Source organism: Scomber japonicus, chromosome 19 (genome assembly GCF_027409825.1).
Source record: "Scomber japonicus isolate fScoJap1 chromosome 19, fScoJap1.pri, whole genome shotgun sequence".
Taxonomy (NCBI): domain Eukaryota; kingdom Metazoa; phylum Chordata; class Actinopteri; order Scombriformes; family Scombridae; genus Scomber; species Scomber japonicus.
Genome location: NC_070596.1, coordinates 22,893,016 through 22,915,554, shown reverse-complemented (window position 1 = coordinate 22,915,554; position 22,539 = coordinate 22,893,016). Strand labels below are relative to the sequence as shown.

At 40.0% G+C, this 22,539-nt stretch overlaps 1 protein-coding gene across 4 annotated transcripts in view; it reads right to left on the bottom strand.

Moving 5' to 3' along the window:
- Positions 1 to 22,539, bottom strand: part of dab2ipb (DAB2 interacting protein b) — a 99,446-nt gene that overhangs the window by 49,413 nt on the left and 27,494 nt on the right. The window contains exon 1 of one of the 4 annotated variants that reach the window (XM_053339626.1): positions 8,429 to 8,492. The exons of the other annotated variants lie outside the window; for them this stretch is intronic. The gene's annotated coding sequence lies outside the window, so the exon portion shown is untranslated. Of the gene's footprint in view, positions 1 to 8,428; positions 8,493 to 22,539 lie in introns of those variants that run through there. 4 annotated transcript variants of the gene reach the window in all.

Genomic DNA, 22,539 nt, shown 5'->3' with positions numbered 1-22,539 from the left:
ACTGAACAATATACACTGTTATATAACTGATTTATCCTTAATGCAAGGACATTAATCAGCCCTGAATGAATCGCACATCTGATTTTCTCAAATATGTGTTAGATAATAGCTGGCTCCTGAGTATGTGTTTGTGATAATTATAGGTGCATTTAAAAAATCAGCCAACTAAATACACTTTGAAACTGCTAACAGACAACCTTAACAGGTCAGGCTCGATTCATTATTTAAAACCTAAGAAAACAGATTTTTACAACAAAAGAAACATCTTTTTACTTTTCACTTTGTAATTCAAAGTACTTATGAGGCACCATATCCACTCATTAAATCCTGCACTGATATATCACAGCAGTGAGAAGAGTAGGGGCAGCAGTTGAAGATGATATAGTTATCATCACCATAGCAGGACAGGGGATAGTGAAAACGCTGGCCTAACTGGGCCAATGTCTGTCCAATTAAATGACTTATCCTCTGGCTCCAGGCTATCCAGTAATTCTTACTGTCAAACCCTGAAGGGCGCTGAGGTGTCAGAAGGGTTTGAGAGGACTGTCCTTCAATTGTATAACCTAACTTTACCAGAAGAGAGCAGGAGAAAAGACAATTTCATGGCATGAATCAGCAAAGTATCACACTATAAACCTGGTTATATACTGGTTATATACTACTGCTACTAACACCACCACCCCCAATAGCATATACACTCACACAATACATCCTTTCTACTTTGAGTTAAGCATTTCCCAGTTCTTGTTCCTCATTAGCCATCATTGATTTTTAATTTACTTACATTAGCTGTGGAATTATAAGTATGCTTTAAGCAGAAAGTGCCACAGACACAATAATAGTCTATTAGGAGGAGACAAGAAGAAGTCACATATCAGCAAGTATGATTTAGCCGTGACCACGAGGCTGAGAATACTTAAAGCACACCAAGGTCAGGATCAGGGAAATGGTGTGTATGCATCTGCGCTAATGTGCCTGTGTGTAAGCTTACATGTTGCTGCTGTGCTCATATATGTTTCCGAGAAAAAGTGTAATTATCATTCCAATTTGTTTGGCACAATTCAAAGAAAACATAAATGAGTTATAAGCAAGAAAGCTTTTTCTCTTTAATTCTTGCATAACTATTTAAGTGCTCGGGGAACTGATTATCTATATGAGCATTAAAAAAAAAGTAGAAGAGATGAGGAAGTGTGTTTTTCACTTCTTGACCTGAATATTCAAACACCCCCGTGGCATTGGACAAAGAAACAGGCAAACACTCAAGTTCACAAGGAGAAAAAGAGGGCAGAGGATCTCTTCCCACACACATGGCAAAAACTCTGATTGCAAATACAATATCTAGCCTATGGTGCTTAAAAGAAACACAACTTTTCCCACTTTGTTCTGGGTTTCACAGTTTCACATTTTCATTAATATCAGATCTAGACAGGTGAGGTTTCTTTAGCACATAATTGCCTCTAAATTGTAGAGCGTGCTGTCAATACTGAGATCCTATTTGCACTCCAAAGCCCAGATTTGCCTCTGGCACTGAATAGTTTTCATGTTCGAGTCTTAACGTGTCCTCCTTTTTCTCTCAGCACCTTCTTCCCCAACTATCCAGCTGTACTGTACTTTTCCTCTTTTTAATTAACTATCCTGACCTTTCTATACATTCATACTTCATACAGAAAGTACTTTATGGCATTTATGAAGCTAAAAAAATAGTTACTTGCAGCCATTATACAGTCCTGAGTGAACCCTGTGTGGACGCAGACACAGATGTTTCCATAAACCACAACGTGCAGCTGTGCTCTAACCATCTACAGTAACAAGACACTCATGAATAAAGCGTTAAAACAAAAAAAAAAGACACTTACGATCTACTGAATATGTGAAACATGGTCCAGCAGAACTTCTCCAAGCCGGATCCCCAAAACGTACAACTTCACTTTTCGTCGCATTCCTCACTAGTGGCTGCTCTCAGTGTTTTCCCCGACTATTTTTGAGTCTATGGGAACGTGGCTGGAGCCTCTGCCCTCTGAGTTACACCACACCGCTCCCAAAGGATGTCTGTTGCTGCGAACACACCCCTCTCCACATCCCATTTAAAATGACAGTGCTGTTATTTAGGACAAGCCTGCTCATACTCCAAAAGTAACATTATATTGTGATGAAGTAATGTATAAACCCTATCATGACATGGACCTGTGACAGTAAGAATAGAAGTGATAGAATAAAAGAAGTAAGAGAATACTTTCATGTAAGTATACAGCCACAGGTTTTTTGTATTTTGTGGGCATGTTTTTTTCTTTTATCTCCTTTTTTTTAATCTCCTGTACTATTTCTATTAAAGGTTGGAGCTGACTCCTACTTTCTTTGTTCTTGATAGAGGGACATCAAATGAAACCACAGGAGGGGTGACAGCCTTTTGTGACAGCTTGTTATGAAGATATTTAGGTGCTGCTCTCTGTGATATACAGAAAAATCTATATCTTTAAAGCTCAAGTCAGTCCCTGGGATACAGTTGCTCTGTCATCATCAGATCTGTCTCCCCTGCTTTTTCTCACACTGACATAGACCCCAAGTTGGCAGCCAGGAAGTCAGCTTGCCCCCCTCCTCCCCCCTCGTTTCCCTGTAGCGGGAAACAATGGCTCAGCCTTCAGCACCACGCTCTGTGGGAAAATGCTTGGGTCCTTGGCGCGGGGAGAAGGACTCCAGGAAAAGGGAGGAAAAAGAAAAAAAAAAGGAGGAAGGCCAAGTAAAAAAAAAAAAAAAGGAATGAGGGAATGAGAAAGAAGACGAGAAAATGAGGCCAGCCAGGTTTGGGGAGGAGACACACAACCAGATGTATCTTGTAGTTGTTTTCACACAGCTGGCGACCATGTAAGGGAAGACTGATGTCACAGCTGAGACATGCTGTCAGAACACTCTTCAATTCAGAGTGTTTGAGCTCCACACACAAAAAAAAGAGTCAAAGCCAAATGCCAGTCATCGCCTCAGAAAGTGTTACATGGAAACAGGTCCAGTTTGACATGCACCAATTTCAGTATGCCTTATTAAAATGCTTCCTGGACGACAGGGGAATAATTGAGCTCAATCATTTAACAGTCTGCAGAAATGACTCTGACGTCATTATGTAAAAAGCTGGTAGCGGTGGCCAAAGCAGTCGCCTACCACAACAATGGAATTAATTGTGAACTTAGCAGCAGGAAGGTCTTTGGACCCCACAGGTGGACCAGTTCTTCAACTCCCAAACAATTGAAGTATCATTTGGGTGGTTAAACTGGAGGAGGTTTAATGTACTCGCTGGCCTCGATGCAATGGATTAGAATTGCTTGCTCTTATCACGAGTAAACAGACATGCATGCCTTGCTGTTTTGGAGAATGGCTGGTTAAAGGTTAACTACAAAGCTGAGGCGAAGGCTGGAGACTAAATACTCTGGGGGATTTCCTCATTCCTCTGGTCTGGGTTGAGATAATATCAAACGTCATAGGGTTGTTTAGAGTGTGACTGTTCCCAAATATAATATGGAACAAGGCAATGCTATTTTGTCTGTGGTATATGTTTGTTAGTAATGACTGTAGCAGGAGAGGAACGCAGACAGATTATCTCAAAAATCTTCATTATTCATAGGAAAATGGATTTTGAACAATGGCCTTCTGTTCTTTGTGAGTCATGTGGCTGCATGAGTTTTACATTTTGCATGTGTTTAGGTGCATTAGTGTGTGGAGACAAACTTTCCGTGCACACAAAGAAAAAAATGCATCTGTATTCTATGTCATATTGTGAGAAAAATCCATGTTAAATCGTGCCAAGGAGTGTGTGGGCGAGCATGTGCGAGGTCACGAGCCAAGTGTACAGCAGCAGACAGCAACAGGACGGGGTCATGAGAGAAGGTGGGAGAAGATAGCCTCCTCTCGGCTAACTTTGTCTGCAGGCAGTCCCTGAGAGGCCTCGCTTCTGAGAAGTTATTCCCCTGCTAAACACTAACCTGCTTAGTAGAGCACCACCTGCTTGCACAGAGGTAAAGAAAAGAAGGGAGGAGAGCAGAAAAAAACTAGTTGGTGGATACAGTGCATTCCAGGCAAGCTTCCACAAGTCTATATCTCAGGGAGGTGGGTGGCGAATGGTGAGACATGTTGGACAAGTATATGTTGATAGAGGGCAAGGAAGAAGAGGGCAGAGGGGATGAATAAAGACAGCAAGGAGCAAATGAAGAGACTGACAAGACTGAGAGGGGCTCATGGATGGAGCTCGCATCAACACTCCAGTGACTAAAGCAGAGAGAATATTAATATTACTGCAATGAGGAGGACTGCAAGACCAAGAATAATAACGATTAATGTTACGGCACTACATCTAACTTGGAAGTGATTAAGTTTCATTAAACACCTCTGCTGTTAAATTTAAAAATGTAATCTGTCTTATATATAGTTGGGTTGGGGAAAATTACATTATATACCATGAGCTGCTAAAACATCCGGGGTTTGCCACACCATCAATACCGAGATAACAATCCCTTTAATATATCTGGTTCCATTACACTGCATATTATATATTGTAATATATGGCTGTATTAGATTTTGAGAATTGTTGCATCAATGTAATGGAATATCTTCACAGATCCAGTGGTGAAGGATAGGACCGGCATTATTACAGTATACATTTTTCATACTGTAAACAAAACCTGTGAAATGACCAAAACCAGCAATCTGTTGGTTATCGCTCAATACTCTCTGACCTAGTCTGTGGCCATGAAAAGCTAATATATTTTGGTACTTTTACAAGCAGCAAAGCCACAATGTTATTCTCACAGTCTCTTACCACAACACATTTCTCCTGTATGTCCAACTTGGCCTTCGATAATGTATTGTCCACAATCCTGTATTCACCATTGGCTTTTTTTGTTATGTTCATGGCATCATTTGTGATCTGCTAGCTGCTAGTTCACCAGTGAATTCCTCTTACTTGACCAGATGTGAACTGAGGGTTGAAGGTTGTGTTATGAGCATTCAAATTAAAAACAAAATCATTGTGACTAATTGGGCTTGATATTCAGCTGATTTAAATATTTAAAATATATATTTTTTAATTTACATTTCTGTTTTATTTTCCTTCTTCTGTTGATTTCACCTGCTTCCAACCTACAGTTGTGTTACAGATACTTTTTGCAGGTAACCAAACCCTAAGGTTTATGGCACAAAGGAATATGCCATATCAGTTACACAGACAATAACTGTGCTATCAGTGACATCACCAGTGACATCAGCACTCCAGTGGGTTTGATAGCGAGAAAGAAAGATATGAATACAGAGATATAAGGACGAGAGGACAGAAGAAGACAAGTAAAACTGCGGCTTGAGATCTCTCTTCTCCTGTTGATACTATTGACTGTGTGCTACAGCCTTCAGGGCAGCAGAGAGCGAATGAGTGATTCAATTATTGACAACGCAGATCGCTGGCCCATCATGAGCATATGCTCCTCTTTCATCCTCTCTCAGGCAGGCAGGCTTGAGGAGAGCCAGAATAATGCAAGTCAATGTCTTTGACGCAAACTACTTCAACCATTTTTCATTCAGAAAGGCTATGCTGACATTCTACCATCCAATTTGCTGACGCACATCACAAATTTGAAAGCATTAGACTAATTGAATAAAAACCCTTTGAAATTTGACTTTTTTTTTATAAGCATGTTATTCTCTCTTTGTCTCATGCTCAGAATACATTTGAATTTTCCATTTGAAATAATTTTCAAATTGACTATTTTGACTAAAACCAACCTAAATGTGTTTTTGTCTGTAAACTCCTGCAAATATTTGAGCCCTTTGTACTGGAATGTAATGGTTTGGTTTCAAATAAAGCATTTAACATGTGTAAGACAAACTCCAATTGCCAATTCTGACCTCTTCTTTTAAATTAAATTAAATTAAAATACAGGACAACCCCTGACTATTACTGCTGCATTTATAAACACTAAACATGTAAGTTGCACATTAAAGTTGCAAATAATACATTAGAAAATAAAGAATAGCTTGAATCATAGACAACACACTCACACTAGTCCTGAGCAATACTTTCTTGGATGTTCATGACTGTGTGGTCTTGTGATCTTGATTAAATGTTGTTGATTAAGCGTTAAACTGTGGCTGTTTCCCCCTCCCCCCTCTTCACTAAACCGCCAATGGTGCAGACCTCTTGACCCCCAGTCGAATAGCCCCAGGGTGCAGCCCTGGCTCGCTCCTCCCTTCCCTCTACATGTGTCTGATCAAATGCTCTGCTCCACTTCATCAGCTCTCAGTAAATCAATGGACATCCCAGAGATGATGTATGATCTAGAGTAATTACACAGAGACAAAGCAACTCAAAATGAGTCAAAGAGATGGGAAGGAGTAGCAGAAATATACGGTACAATAGCAACATCTGCATTTATTTTTGCCCCTTGGTGCATACATACATATCAAGGACTGGGTTATGAATATATGCTTGTATATATTTACCATTATGTTTAATTTCATAATATGGAAGTTGTAGCTTACATAAGGTCAGTCCAAGAGCAGAAGTTGAGAGCAACATCCTGGAAGGTGAATGAATATTGCATAACAGAATTAGTCACCCAGAATGAACTAGTACACAACATATTGGAGCATAAAGTGCAGGCTGTCAGTTCTTTCAGTCATCTTATTGGCTTCCTCTTCCGCACAGTTTCTTCACCTAACGTTTGTTCGAATCATCTCTCCCTCTTGCTCCATCTACATAAAGTATCTACTGTAAGTCGGTAAAAATTATAACCAGCTCTATTTCTCCTTCTGCCATCCCTTCTCTTGGTTACTGGTTCGCAAGCAGGATTGTTGGAATACACCCGCTTAGAAACATATGCATATCTGCATACAGTACGTGTACATATATCAATGCGCGCAAAAAACGTTTGCTCATGCATGCAAGCAGATGCAGCACCCCAGGGCAGGGGAAAAAAAACAGGAATCACACTGTTACTGCATACAAACACAGGCTGACACAAATACTCGTAGCATAATATGTAGAAGTCAAGCTCCGTTTTTTTTTTCTGGAGGGCTCAACAGCACACTACAAACAAGAGGACCACCAGCTGAGCTCTCACACTGAAATATATCTACATACTGCAGTAAACATGGGGAGATGGGAAGGGAAAACCATCAAACTATCATTTGTGTGTTTACTAAACCAAAGATGGCTTTTTCCCGTGAAAGCCACCTCCGAGGAAAATAATTGTTTGGTTGGATGCTGCTCTGCAACGGAAACTATTTTACTCTTCCCACATAATTTGGCAGGGAAGTTTGAACAAGCGCTGACATCCTCCCTGTTTATATTTCTTCATCTCCTTAATAAGTAATGTCTAAAATAAATAACCATGAATTAATTCTTGATGTGTGGCTGCTGTGTAATGTCATGCATGGAAGTAGCGTGTACGGTGTGATTTATGTGATTACTGCTGCAACTGTATATGCTGCATTAACTGGACCATGAATATTTGCGGAAAACCTCAAATCATGATCTAGAAATTCATTTAAATCAAATGTAAATAAAACTGGGCAGCTGACATCTTAATTTGTACTGGTAGACTTAATCCAATTTCTTAAAATGACATAACTAAGAATATTAGAGCATAGCAGATTACAAATACTTACTCACTGAAGCTTTGACAAAATGATGACTAACCACCAAGAGTAGCCTTTCCAATCATCTCTTCCTCCCTTATGCAGACAAGATAATGTTTCTACAATGAAAAGAGCTGTTGCACTCTGAGGCTCTCAAACTCCCTCTCCTTGGGCCACACAATCGCCTCTTCAATCTGTTAATTGCCTCCACCATACGACTTGGACTGTGCATGCCAGCCTAAATCAGCAGCTGACCTCACAGCATGGCCCAGTCATCTGATTTGTGTTAGCTGGCTGCCCTCCGTCACACAGGCCAGCTTTGTGTGATGTTGCTACATTTAGAATATGGTCAGCACTCACAATCAAAATCCCATCTCTGGATCCCCATCTCTGGTGTTTAATATCAAACATACTATGAATGAAAGCCATTTGGGAGTTGAAGCAATTATATAATAATGACTGAGTGTCCTGAATTTACGCTGGATGTAGTAATATGCGTGCGTGTGTGTGTGTGTGTGTGTGTGTGTGTGTATGTGTGTATGTGTGTGTTCAGGAGAGCAGCCTCCCTTGCATTGTCACTGATAGAGAGAAGCAAAGAAAGAACAGGACAGCACAGCTGGAGTATAAACAGCACACAGAGGCAGAGGAGTGTAAACAGTCTCAATGAAGCATCCTCTACAAGCAGAGTCCACATTTCTATTCGTGGCCACACATTCACAAAAAAAAAAAAAAAAAAATCATCCACTGCATGAACCCAAGCAAACCAACACACAAAGGACAGCGAGTGACATGTAAAAAGCAGGATAACACTCACCAGGCATTGTCAGAATTCCACAGAACAATCGAAGGCAGGCGGAGAGAGAAACCAATGCTGAGCCAGAACAAGAGGAGAGAGAGAGAGAGAAAAAAAAAAAAAGAAAGGCAGGGATGGATGAGGGCAGAGGCGCTTTCAAAGCTCCATTTTTTTTCTCCTCCTGCTGCCGATGCAGACTGCTGCTCGCCTCTCTTCTTCTTTTACTTGTGGTTCTCTTCCTCCTTCTCTCCCTGACTCCTTCCCTCTTTCCTCCTGCTGCTGCTTTAAGGCAAGGGGTGGAGAATAAGCGCTACAGTGCTCTCTCTCTCTCTCTCTCTCGCTGCCCCTTCTCCTCCTTTCTCTTTCTCCCACCCTCTCTTGCTCACCCTGTACAGAGCATGCCCTACTTCCTGTGCTGTCTCTGAAATGGGACACACTCGATTCTCTCCTCTTTTTGTTTTCCTTCACTCTGCATGAATGAACATAAGGGTACCCTGACACTTGACTCTGATTTGGGAATGGTAGCGATTTTCCCCCTCTTCTCCTCTGCTGTCTCTCCCCCTCTTACTAACTCTAGCTCTAAACCTCTCCCTTCCTCTGTCAGTGATTGACTGCACCTCCCATCTCTGTCTCCTTGCGCAGGGAGGAGCCTGCATATGGTGTGCAGGGGATCACATGTATGTGTGTGTGGTGCAGCCTAGCTTGGCCCTGCCCCCCCCCACCCCCCCTTGTGTTGCTCCAGTGGGAGTGTGTTTGTGCTCTTTGTCCTGTCAACTCTGGTGCGAGGTGTGCGGCTTTCCCTGTCAGCCACTACTGCTGGTCCTGCCACTGCTGTTGTTGGGACTGGGGTGGGGTGTGAGTGGGTGTGTGTTTGCATGTGATGTCAACCAAGCTCAGAGTGTGGGCTTGGTTCAGCATGAAGACTAGGACTCATGCAGGGGCTCAGACAGGAAAAAAAAAAATACTGTATATATGAAGCTGAAGCTCAGTTTTGGCAAAGTGACTTGGCCGATGGGGCCAGCCAAAGGGTTGGTAGTAGTGAGACTGGAATGCGGGTGGGAGGGTTTTACCATGCTCAATTTGAGCTGGGATTGGTAGACTGGCATAGGAGATAGGGGTTAGACTGAGGCTATTTCTAGAGCGTACACACTGGCAGAGCTGGCACAAGGGGATAAAGGGCCGAGCAGGACACACAGATAAGGCAGGGCAGCTGTGGAGAGCTAGTTCAAAAGAGCCACGGCCACTAATCTGCACTCCCTGCACGTCTGCAATGATGTCATCAAATATGACATCACCCTCACCACTTATACTCTCCTGGACACATGACACACACACACACACACACGCACACACACACACAAAACCCACATAATAGGGTGTGTTAGGATATAAGGACAGAGCTCTGGGTACACTCCCATCCTAAACAAAAGCACTTATCACAGGCACATTGTATGTTTAAAAATGACAAAATTATGAAAAGTATCAGTAGCATGAAGCTTGCCACCTGTTTCCTCCTGAAGATTATAAATAACAGTTCTGCTTTTAACATTTCTAGTGACAAGTGATCATAATTGCACACAAAGTCTGGTGAGGTTTATATTGTCATGTTAATCCCTGAGGTGTTGTCTTTACAGTGAGTATTAATACAACTTAGATGCAAAGTGTGAAAACTGTAGATAAATGATTACAGTCTCATTAAAGCCCGTCTCAGAGGATCACTGAGAATAAAACAATTTATCTGTAAAAGCTTTTGTACTGACTAAAACATTGCAAAATTATTTTCTTAAAAAATATTATTTTTATTATTGTATTGAATAGTGATAGTGGAGTCATAGGCAGAAAAGGCAGGGAGGAAGAGTGGGATGCAACAAAGGTTCCTGAATGGAATAAAGGGGGCACTGCGTGGGTAATGCGTTATGTGTATTACTTGACTAGTGGATGCCCCACAAACATTGATTTTTATTTAATCTCAGCACGGACTGTTGTTGGATTATAGATTAATTATTTATCCTTACAGTGAGAGCAGTGTTGGATGCAATCAGGTGCAAAAGCCCTGCAGCTAAAGTGTCAAAAAGTTTGGAGGTTTTCTCTATTGCATTATATTAAGATTTTTTTTTTTTTGTAGTTCACTCCAGAGTCACACATTTGTGAGCAATATTTTTGAAACTGTATAGGAGGATTTCAAACCTGTCATTCAAAAAGTCCACTGTGCTAGCTCAGCCTCGCTGTTGCAAATACATTTACCAACTAAAGTTATGTAAGCAAAGATTGCAGCAAAAAACATTTCACATCTGCAGTTAAGGGTTGGGTCATATATTGAATTCATTTGCAAGGTAACTAATAAAATGAATCAACTCCAAGCTAGAGAAAATTTTGATTGAATTTCATATGACCCAGACTTATTTGGAGTAAATTGTTTTAGTACAACATATTTCTTTTATTTCTGCAGTGTGCAGTGGATAATAACTATTTTGATATATGCACATAGAATTGACACACAGTATGCACTCCCACTTTCAGCTGAAAGGTGATAATTGAATTGATGTGATTAAAATGTGTCAAAAAACAACCCCCAAAAAAATCCCTTCCTGCTGATTTGTACTCTGGGAAGTTTTTTATAGTACAGGAAATGAAATGCGTATTATTTTTATGCCCAATGTTCTACTCACTGTTCACACTGTTAATAGACGCTTGGCTGTAACTGTAATGATTGTGATGTTATGTCAGGCTGCTTTTAGGGTCTTCTTCTAAATCGAGCTTAATGATGGTTTTATCAGGAGGACTTTTCCATTTATAACTTCTCTCAGTAATGCCTCTTGGCTCCTGTCCATTCATATATACACTGTTTCCCTCCATCATTCTATCAGTTTTAAAATCTAGGAAGGAACTTCTTTCTGGTTCACTTAATCCAATTAAGTAAGCCTAAAGCTACCACTCCTCTCACTTCCCACACACGAGCCAATCGCTAATCACCATCCCTTTTATCAGTCCAATTAGCTGCACTTGTAGCACGCTGCTCCCAGCTCCTGCTGCTGATGCCAACATTCAATCACCACCTTCCCAACCACCACCAGTATCAAGACTCCATCTAAAATCAAAGCCATGATGATTTGGCGAGTTTTTCACATTGCTGGCCAGTCTTGGAGTTCATCAGGAAAAAGCTGGGCATGGACCCCAGCTTTTCGGCGCCAAATAATCAATTTTTACCAACAATGTTTTGTATCTATGAACAAGTCTCTCCTGATTTATTATCATAACATACATGAAAATGTAATGCAAGGACACTCTGGTTGCTCTATGACATTATCTTTCACAATCAAACCATTATCAGTTTCAAGTTTTAGGCCATCATTGAAATTAGGTGGGTGTTTAACAGTGTATCCAAACTGCTGCCCATAAATCAGATTTAAGCTTTGTCCCCTAATTATGTTAAAACCTAATTTGTAAAAAGCACCATTTTCCAAGTATCTTTGAAGGTTATATTAGTCTATAAATGTACTCTATATCTGCACAGGTGAACATGAGTGGCAGTGAATGTAAATACGCATGTGTATGTGTCACTTGTAGTCCATTAGTAGTCCTTTAAGCTCTATATTGGAGCATTTTAGCATCTTTAAACTAATTGGTTTGGTTTTAAGGCCAGTCATTTTACTGTTCTGGTTCAGTCTCAACACTCTTTGAGCCAAAAAGGTCTGATAAACCCACTTTATCCTGTCTGCCCAGCACCAAGTGACAGAGTTAGGAAACTAATTGGTGAACACAGGAGAGCATTTAGCTGCTGAAGGAAGCTGCAGAGCTACAAGGAGAGTGAATGTTAGAATTAGATCTGTTGGGTGGCCAGAAACACGACTTTAAATCGATGCTAATGTCGTTCTGTATTTGATGGATGTGTATTTAGGCAATCGTTAGGCAACTTCATAAGGTGGCAACATTTAAATATTGTGTCTACAGCTTGTTGCACTTTCCAAAGTAGTCAATAAGGTGTTCAGTACTGTAAAGAACAGTGACTCAAAACTATGTAACAGGGTATTGTTAATTGTAATTAAATGTAATTAAATTGAAAAACATGCTCAGTAGAAAGGGCACAAATGCATTCTGAGAGCAGGGAGCTATTTGAGAGGGTTTTGTAAAAGCACAATAAAAAGCCAAGCGTCTGACCCAGAAGCAATCTGGCTCACAATGACAGCACTCAGATAGCATTGCCTTTTAAAAGGCATAGTGAGATCGGTCTGGTGCTATGTCATCTCTCCTTTACTACAGCGTTTGTGCCTGTATTTACAATTCACCATGTACGGAGCATTCATTGTAGTATTATTTATTTAATTGTGCTTATTTTATAAATGTTAATGTGAGCGACATGAGATAATACTGTAATACAGCCTGTTTGTAATTACAAAATTGTGACTTTCGAGGTAAGCCATGCAGTCACATGCTGACAGGACGAGCTATGAGCAGGCAGAGAGGTAAACAGGCAGCTAGGCACCTTGGTGCTTAAATGTTTGTTTCTAACTAGGTCAGACTGCACCAGTGGAGCTGTGCTGCTGTTACGCCACATACACTGCCAACCTCTCTTTTAATTGAGTTTAATTCCGTTGAGTCATATGAGGTAAATATTACAGCAATAGTTTTGACCGAGCAACGAAAAGTCAGTATTTATCAAAACGAATGAATGTATAACGCCAACGGTGTCCATTATTAATTGTTAGTTGAATGTGAAAATACCTACTATGCTAAACTATATGTTCATATTAATGCTTTGAGCCATTTAAGACTTAAAATACAATAAATAAAATAAGGCTGAAAGATTTCAATGATAAAGTATATAAAATAATAATACAGAATACATACATGTTACAGAACCAATAGACCAGACTTTCCCTGAATATTCCTGCCTGTACTTTCCTTATAATGATAGGGGTCACACTGTCTGTCCTTTAATACAGACACACCCACACACACCACGACAGTCTGACCTTGATGAGGCGCTGTCTGGAGGCACGGTGAGCGGTGGATAAGGAAACACACCAGAAGCCCATCGAGCTTCATCATTGCTGAATCAAAGTTTCAAGTGCTCTTCCACACCAAGGTTTCATCTTTATAACTATTTAAATAAAATGTCTACATAAAAATAAAAATAACAGCATTAAAAAAAAGAGTACAAAACACAGATGATCTAATCACAACACAGTGGCAAGACATGAGTTTTATGGCTTGAAGGTTTCCAATGATGCAGCATTGCAAACACGGACCGAAAGGCCATTCCAAAAGAATGAACAATTGCTTTTTTGTGCATTGTGGTGATAGATAAGTAACTGCAGTCTTGTGAACAAGGATTGTGCACTGACTTGCATGAGGTGATGGAGTCTGACATGTAGTCAAGTGATTTGTTTATCTCCTTTAGCCGGTTCGAGCACACGTTTACTCAGAACAGTCAGAGCGTTTAGAAAGGTTGGCCTCTCTGTAATAAGCATCACGCTGTGTTTTGTTGCTGCAAAGTGAGCTAGCTGTGACTTGGATCAGTCCGTGCAAACTCAGAAGGACCGGTCCAAATTTAGATGGAAAAAAGCTTAGTTTGCCTGTGATGTGCAATTGAGTAATCCAGGTCGCTGCTGGCTTGCATCCGCAGAAACAGAAGTGAGGGTGACTCATCAGTCTGGTGAAATTTGAAAAGAGGTTTTGCAAATCATCTGAACTGACAAGATAGGCAGATGGTAACTGATAAAAATCGTCCTTCCCTTAAGTGCTGTAAGTTCAGTAAATGATGATGTTGTGCACATCTCAATTTACTATAACTCTTAATATCACCTGTTACCATATGAGTATTATTCTAAGTGATATTCTCTTCCCTCTGGAAGGAAGACGGAAGGAAGTGCCTCACATGTCCATCTTCACACTGAATCACTCAATTTGATCATAAACTTGCTTTATTTTGTGCTCAACAAAAAATAAACTAAAAACTAAATACTGCTACTCCTTCCATCAACTATTTATAATGATGGTGATATGAATGAGGGAACTGATTATTCCACATTTCTACTTCTTGTAAGTCAGTTGGTACCAGAGAAATGCACACTATGTCTGATGCAAATATGGGAGAAGGGCCTGGATTTTGCAATATATGGGCATTTATTAGTCTACGGCAGAATGAAAACACAGACACCACACACACATACGCCACCAAAATGAATGAGGGACGGTGAGTAGTAAAGTGGCAGAGAGGCCTGTTAGTGAAGTGAAAGTGGTGAAAAAGCATCTTGAGTCATCGCTATGGTAATTTAGTGGGTCTGTAAGAGTCACTGAGTACTATCTGGTCTGTCAGAGCCACTGAACTCTCTTATGTGTGTGTGTTGTTCTTTTCAAGATATATAATTAATTTGGATGAGACACCAAAATTGATTTGCCAATAAATGCTTTTTTATTTTATTTGTGCAAACATTATTTCTATCTTTAAAAGCTAACTGGAAATGCAGGTTAAACTGGGCGGCTGGGTTCAGGAGGTAGAGCGGTCGTCCACCAATTGGAAGATTGGTGGTTCAATTCCCCGGCTCCTCCAGTCCACATGTTGATGTGTCCTTGGGCAAGAGACTTAACCCCAACTTGCTCCCGTTGCTGCTCCAACGGTGTGTGAATGTGTATGAATGGTTAGTTTCCTGCTGATGAGCAGATTGGCACCCAGCGTGGTAGCCGCTGCCATCAGTGTATGAATGTGTGTGAATGGGTGAATGTGACATATAGCTCTCGTGCTTGGAGTGGTCATAATGACTAGAGAAGCGCTACATAAGCACAGTCCATTTACCATTTACCATTTAAACTGCCAGCCTGCAAAAAAATACTTACTGACCTGAGGAAGTAATGTAGATGACGTCATTATAAGGTGACCTGATGAGACGATTTTTGCCTTGTTAGGAGACCACTGTTCGCTTCCAGTTTCCAACTGTGAGTTGGTACATTAAATAATGTTACCATGGTGACAGAGGTATAAACCATCTTTTAAGTGATAATTCTAAATAAACCATGATCGTAACCAAGTCATGTTTGTGCCTAAACTTAACCAGACCTTAACCACAGCGTTGTCACACCATTAACCACAATTTAATTTGAGCATTTTTAACAGTGAATTGGAAAGGATTTGAAAAGCCAGCGTGCATTAGTACGGCCACTAGATGGTGTAAACATAACTATACTGTAGGTTGTTTTTGCCGGGCTGAATTTTACACCTGTCATTTCTTTTATAGAGGATGTGTTAGAAACTACAAACTAATTGAAAAGTGTGATGTGCCATCACACTGTACAGACTAGAAAAATGACTCCTCTAATTGGATCTTAGCCTTTGAATGCAATTGGGTTCTGCAGCCAAATCTCAAGCGATTAATATGTCAGTGCTTTCCATCAGCACATGGCCCACCCCAATAGATCATCAACCTCTGGAAAACACTGCTGTTTCTGACTCTTTAATTCTTTCACCATACGCTTCACCTCTACTCCTTCAGTTTTTAGAATAAAATGAAATATTCTTTAAATTCAGACAGAGATAATGATGCTTCAAGAAGGCTACATACTTTCTATCTGTGCATGATAAATAACTAAAAAGCCTGCGACTGGAGTAAATTAAAGAGAGGCATGAATGAGTAAATGAGTGTTTGCATGCGTACTGAGCAGTCCTCTAAAGGGATGCGCAGCGGGCTGCTTTGATGGGGTCCTCGGTATTCTTGTCACGCCCAAGGCCCTATCCATTACAGCTCATTACCCGGGGAGAGAATGAAAGAGAGGAGACCCTTGGCCATACTCGCCCCGGCTCACAGAAAGCCCAGCAGGGTTAAACATCAACTGAGTCACCAAAAACCACCAGCTGGGCAGGTGTCAACAACGCTAGGATATCTACAGGTATGATTCTGCTGCAAATCACGCAGACAGTAAAGTGATCAGAGTAGCAATATACAGCAAAGCTTCCTAGATTACATGGAAAGCAACACCTAACATCAGACTCAGGTGTTACAATGTAAATCTCACATATTCTGTTTATTTACTATAGGGATGAAGGATGCACATTGTTCCTTTAAATAACAAGCAAAATGTTTACTAACTGTGCTGAGCTGAGAAGTGGAATCAAGGCTATGTGAAATATAATTGCACATTAGCATAATATCATGGAACCTTCCATTGAAAAGCTTTCTTCTAGTCAATGGAAGGACTGTGCAGCTGTTAGCTGAATCTGAAAGGATCAGTGGATATTTGGTGGGTTCATCACTTAATTTGTTCAGTGTACAAACAATACTTTAATGCAGTATATAATCACCCTAATGAGCTTCTCGTGTGCTACTGCCCGCCCCCCCCCCCCCCCCCCGACCCCCTCTCAGCTGCAGTAGATGTTCACTTACAGACACTAAATTCAAATTTTGAGCTAGAGTCAGCTCATTCAGTAAATTCTCTGAAGTCTGAATTTGAAACATATTAATTTGAAGACATTTTCATCTTAAAATATATAAGAAAAACAGATTTATTCAAATGCTTTACCACTATCGACTTTCATTAAACTTGTATTGATGCTTTTTGTTTGTGAGAGTGAATAACCAGCACACGCAGTAAAACAAGTCTCATTCAAAAGACTGACTTTAGTCCTCTTAGTTAATTTACTTTAGCTACTTTGGGGACTCTGTGTACCAGCAGGTCTAACCTTGGATATCAGTTTAGAAAATGTTTTGGTGCTACAATGTCAAAACTGAATAGCCATCTTCATCCTTGAAGCAAGAGAAGAGCACTCTGTTTATAAAGGCAGGAGAAATCAACCTTTTCACAACATGTACCCCTGCTTAAGCACCTAAACAACACCACATTGCTCTTGAATTAATAAAATTCTCATTATAATCTCAAGTAGAAATAGATAATGCAGTGAAGCTTTGCTTTTGTAATCACCACCAAATCAGAGGCATTAAGTTCTGAGATGCTATTGATGGGTTCATTCAATCCATTCTAGCCTGTGTGGGATACGGCTTAATAATGCACAGTGGTAGAAGAAGTCTGCTCAAAACATCTCATTATTATGGAGTCATAGGAGTGACATACAAATGTGGAAATAGAAAAAGAAATAAATGAAAGAATAGATCAATGTGGGAATATAGACAGAGACTTTTTGAGGATGGAGGAAGATGTCACGGAGAGACTTGGTCAAATGTCTGAGCTGATACAGACATTGATCAGGTTTTGTGGTACAATCTTGAAGAATGCACAAGTCTGCATGTGCATGTCCGCATTGCGTATACTTCCTGTTGTTCGTACTAAAAGGTTCCCACCAAAGCACCAAATAAATGACATTATGTAAAAATTAATAAATAAAATATATGATAAAACAAATAAGTGTGAAAGTACTTATAATTATTTCATATTTGGTTATTATTTTATTAAGTTTAATTGTGTGTTTTTCTGTCATCTTCAACTTATGTAACTCAGATAGATACTAAATTATAAAGAAACAATGATGACTCCTTACTTCTGAAGCAGTGACATTTATTTCTCTTTATATTCCACATTTATTTTCTTACTAGTTTTATTAATGGCACTCATATGACTACATACATTATTACCCTAAAAGCTCTGCTCCATCGACACCAAATCATGCTGATACATTGCAAATGATGTGGCAAGAAGGGGAATGATGCCAAACAGAGAGAGGGAGAAACATGCGCTCTCCCTCTGCTTAATTATACTGCTGCAATGAACATAATGAAAGCACTGCTGTTGTTTTTCTTCAGATTGGCGAAAAATCTGTAACTCGGCATTCGATTATTGTCCCTAGTTAATCACTTCTCTAGGCAGGCCCCATATAACATGAAAGGACATCTGAGAAGTTCATGCAGTGTGGCAATGAATGAATGAATGAGTGGATGAATAAATTAAACACAATGAAATCTGCAGGATTAATCAATTATTTATTTTGTCTATGAAATGTGAAAAAAATGCATTCAGAATGTTTTAATAGGCCACAGTGATTGTACTACTAGTCTAAAAACTTAAGATACCCAATTTGCTCTCATATATGATAAGAAGAAAGAGCAAATTGTTAAATATGAGAAGCTGAAATGACAAATATTTGCTCATTTCTGCTTGAAAAATGACTTAAAAGATTACTCCATTTTCTTATACCATTCATTTTCTGTCAATTAATTAACTAGCTCTAAAAGAGAAAGTGTGTCTGTGTGTGACTGGGATGTTGTAGGGGCTTGAGTGCACACGTGATCAACAAGCATGTAATCTTCAGCAACAGGGTAGAGGGATTGAATTGATGGAATGACTCGGGGGGGAGGAAAGGGAAAATGAAATGGTGGCAAAGAAGATATTTTGGCCCCCCAAATGAGAATAAGAAGATAACAAGGTTTAGAGTAAGCAAATGATGACAAATGTGGTCTAGAGCCGAGGCGAGGAGAATACTGTTGGTGCAGTGGCATGAAATGAAGTAGAAGAGGGCAGAGAGAGGTGAGAAGAGGATCTAGGGATAAATGTGTGAGTGCTGGATTGGGTTTAATGTAGCAGAAATCCACCAGTGAACTGCAGCTCCAAACAACAGCTCCAAACCTATACAGTAACTATGACTATCACAGAAGCAGAAAAAGAGAACATTTGAGGAGGGGGGACCGACGATGTGGAGAAGGATCTAAGAGAGAAATGTGAGCAAAAGCTAAAAATGGGTAGGAGATAGAAAGGGAGAGGAAAGAGTGGAATGGCTTATAATATGAAGGGCTAATCGACGCTGGGGGCGGGGAGAGCAAAGAAATGAATGTAGGCAAGTAAGTGAGTGAGATGGTGGAGGGTGATATGGAGAAGAAGAAGGGAAGAAGGGAGGGAGGGAGGGAGGGAGCGATAGAAAAGGTTGGATATTACAGCTGGACCACCTGGGGAATGTTTACAGGATTTAATAACTCTAAATGTCATCACTTTATTGGATTTATGGATGGATGTCTCACACTCTCTCACTATTCTCTTTCCATCTCTGTCACACATACACACGCACACACATGCACAAATACACTTCAACACCCCCATCTGCAACAATTACCACAGTACATACAGTAGTGGTCGTGCTTTATATAAAGATGACGGGGGAGGGTCTGTATCAAGGGTTCTGAAATCCCGTTGCAGGCAGACATTCAGAGTTACAAGGTAAAGCATCTTACAACATGCTGATACCACTTCTTCAATACTTTACTGGATATGGTCGGTTAAATAATCAATCCAAAGCAAACTGAGTATTTGCAATAGATGTACAACTCTTAAATCCACACTATTATTAAACAAAATGTCAAGACCCTTATTAGCATTTGTGTAAATATGCAATACACCTTCAAATACACCCGCTACTACTACTACTATCGTGTCTCAAGGGGAACCTTTTGAACTGCTAGTCTTTGCTATTGTCATCATAACTAAAAGAGGAATAGTTCCAGGGTCATTGCTACCACTGAGGACACAGAAAGCATGTCTTCTATTGTGTTTGTGGAAATGTGGGTGTTTAATTACACACAAATTGCACATGGTGTGTGTATCTTTAAACGTGACAGCAATGTGCAAACTATATTATGTCTTTCGGGGAAGCTGACATTCTTCTGCAGAGTGATGTACTATATTACATAGTTTATCAGGACAAATAGGTTGAGCTGTTGAGTGATGAACCCCCCCCCCCCCCCCATCCTGTGTTGCCAGCCTTTGTGGTAGAAGACCCCACTGGTTCTGGAGTTCAGAGTCAATTAGACATGGATTTTTTTTGGCATCACTGTATCTCAACTATCACATAACAGAGAAATCAATAATATTGATTCGGTGCGTTGACTGAGTGACCAAAAAAAAGTTTTTACTGATCTTAAACTGGGTGAAGTTTATGATACAGCGCTGCCACACTTCTATGGTGATAGCATGAATAGCAAGCACGCCAGTATTTTCATTAGTGAATTAGTGATGAATCATACATCCGTAATGGCCTCATTTTTTGCATTAATCGTGATAATGGGAATGTAGAAAAATAGAAATGCACAGCAAAAATAGTATATTGTCAGTATTTTAGAGACCATCCCAAATTTCGCAAATTATGTTTTCAGGGGAGCTCATATCTTATTTAGGAAAGTCGACCTCCCCCTGGCTCCCCTACGTGACAGTAATCAAGAGTAGTTTTATTCTGAAAGTGTAGGTCATGTAGATTTACAAAAATAAAACTAAACAGTTGAATGAATACATAACATGCCAAAAAATAATTTTGAATACTATTGCCCTGAAAGTTGTTAATGTATGTCTTTGTCTTGTCTTAATTGTATATTGATATGTTTTATTGTATCCACTCATTTTCTACATGGCTTTTATTGTTTAGGAGCCTCTCCCAATATGCTCTTGGCTTAATGTCCTAAACAGGATATCATAGCATTGATACACACTGACAGAATAAAAAACTGTGACCTTGGAGAGCAGGATGTGTATAACATCAACCAGCAAACAGCATAGGGTTCTATGTGATGCTAACATATTTCATTAAAGTATATGTTCAACAAACTGTTTGAGACAAGCAAGGCAGTGAAAAGAAACGAGGAGAGAAGTGATAGATCAATTCAGCCATTTTATCCATCTGCTAACATTTAGTCTGAAGTCTGAAAGTGACGGCAAAAAAAAAAGGCCTTCCTGCTGTGTTGCAGCAGCAGCAGCTTTTCCATAAAATTAGTCTATGAGTCATTGGTGCCCACAGTGCTGACAACTTTAGTTACCTAAATACACACACAATCACACACGCACACACACACAATCACACGCACACACCCACTGCCACACACACACACACACACAATTACAGAAGCAGAATCAAAAACACAATCATTCAGTTCTATCCAACTGCTGCCGAGGCCACTAAAGTCTCACAACACAAGCATTCTCATTATATAACAAGAGGCTGGATAGACAGGAAGATGCTATCGGCAGCGATGATGTCAAAAATGATTTGGGTGCACTCAGGGAAGCTGCATGTATTTATTTTCATAGAGGGCTAGATTTTGGAGGTGTGGCAGGATGTTATGAGGCTGGCAGGAGCACAATATCGTCAATGTCAGTCAAGAGCCATTGAGCACACACACACACTAAAGTACAACTATCTTGTGCACTGAATAAGACAAACAATACTGAATGACCCTGAATTACAATGGCCGGTGACATCTGGCATGATGCAGCTGGGGGTGCAGACAGAGGAGAGAGTGGGAGACATTGATGAAGGGAAACACAGAACTGGATTTTTCTTTTTATTTATATTTCTTTTAAAAATATGTTTTATTAGATCAGCCTGGGTGATGATTAAAGGTGCCCTGGTGAGTTGAGTTTTTTTTATAAGCAAATAAAATTTAACTTTGCATTCAGTGTTTCTCCACAAAACATATCCTGTACTGTATATCCTTCAGGTCTAACAGAGGTAGTCAGTGCATTAATCCTGTGTTGTTTACATCAGTGTTGACTAGCTAGCATTCTTCCTCACTGCATTTATTGGCACATTGCACGATTTTGCATGCTACAGCCACCAACAGTCGATCAGTGGAATAGTGCATCCAAAAGTAGTAGTACCTTTCTGTCAGTAAAAGTATTCATTTTCAAAACTATGACATGATCAACCCCACCGTATACCATCCTGTCCTTCCAAAGCTCTCTGCTCCACACTTTCAAACCACTATGATATTCATCAGTGTATCTAGGCAAGGTCGGGGAGCAGCAGCTAGAAAGGGTCGGGTCATCTCTGATAAAAGAATAAGCTGTAGAGAAGATTAGAGCAACAGAGAGCAACAAGTACAGCGCATCATGAGGTCATAACAGCCCACCGCCGGGAGAAACTGAATATGAATCATACTCTAACATACATACAATATTTTAAGGTCACAAGCACAGAAGAGTATAAATAAAGGCCTAGTGACCAAGTTACGGGTGCAGATTAGGTCAGGAGTTTGTTATTCATGAGGTAACTATTGATGGGTGGGGATTGATAGAAATTTCAATGTCTGTTATTAGCCGAGCACTTGATAGTTTATTATGACTGTAACTTAACATTATGAATTGTCACTTATAGTACTTAAGTACGTAAAGTTAAAGACCGTGTAAAGTGAATTCAGACTTTTTCTTCT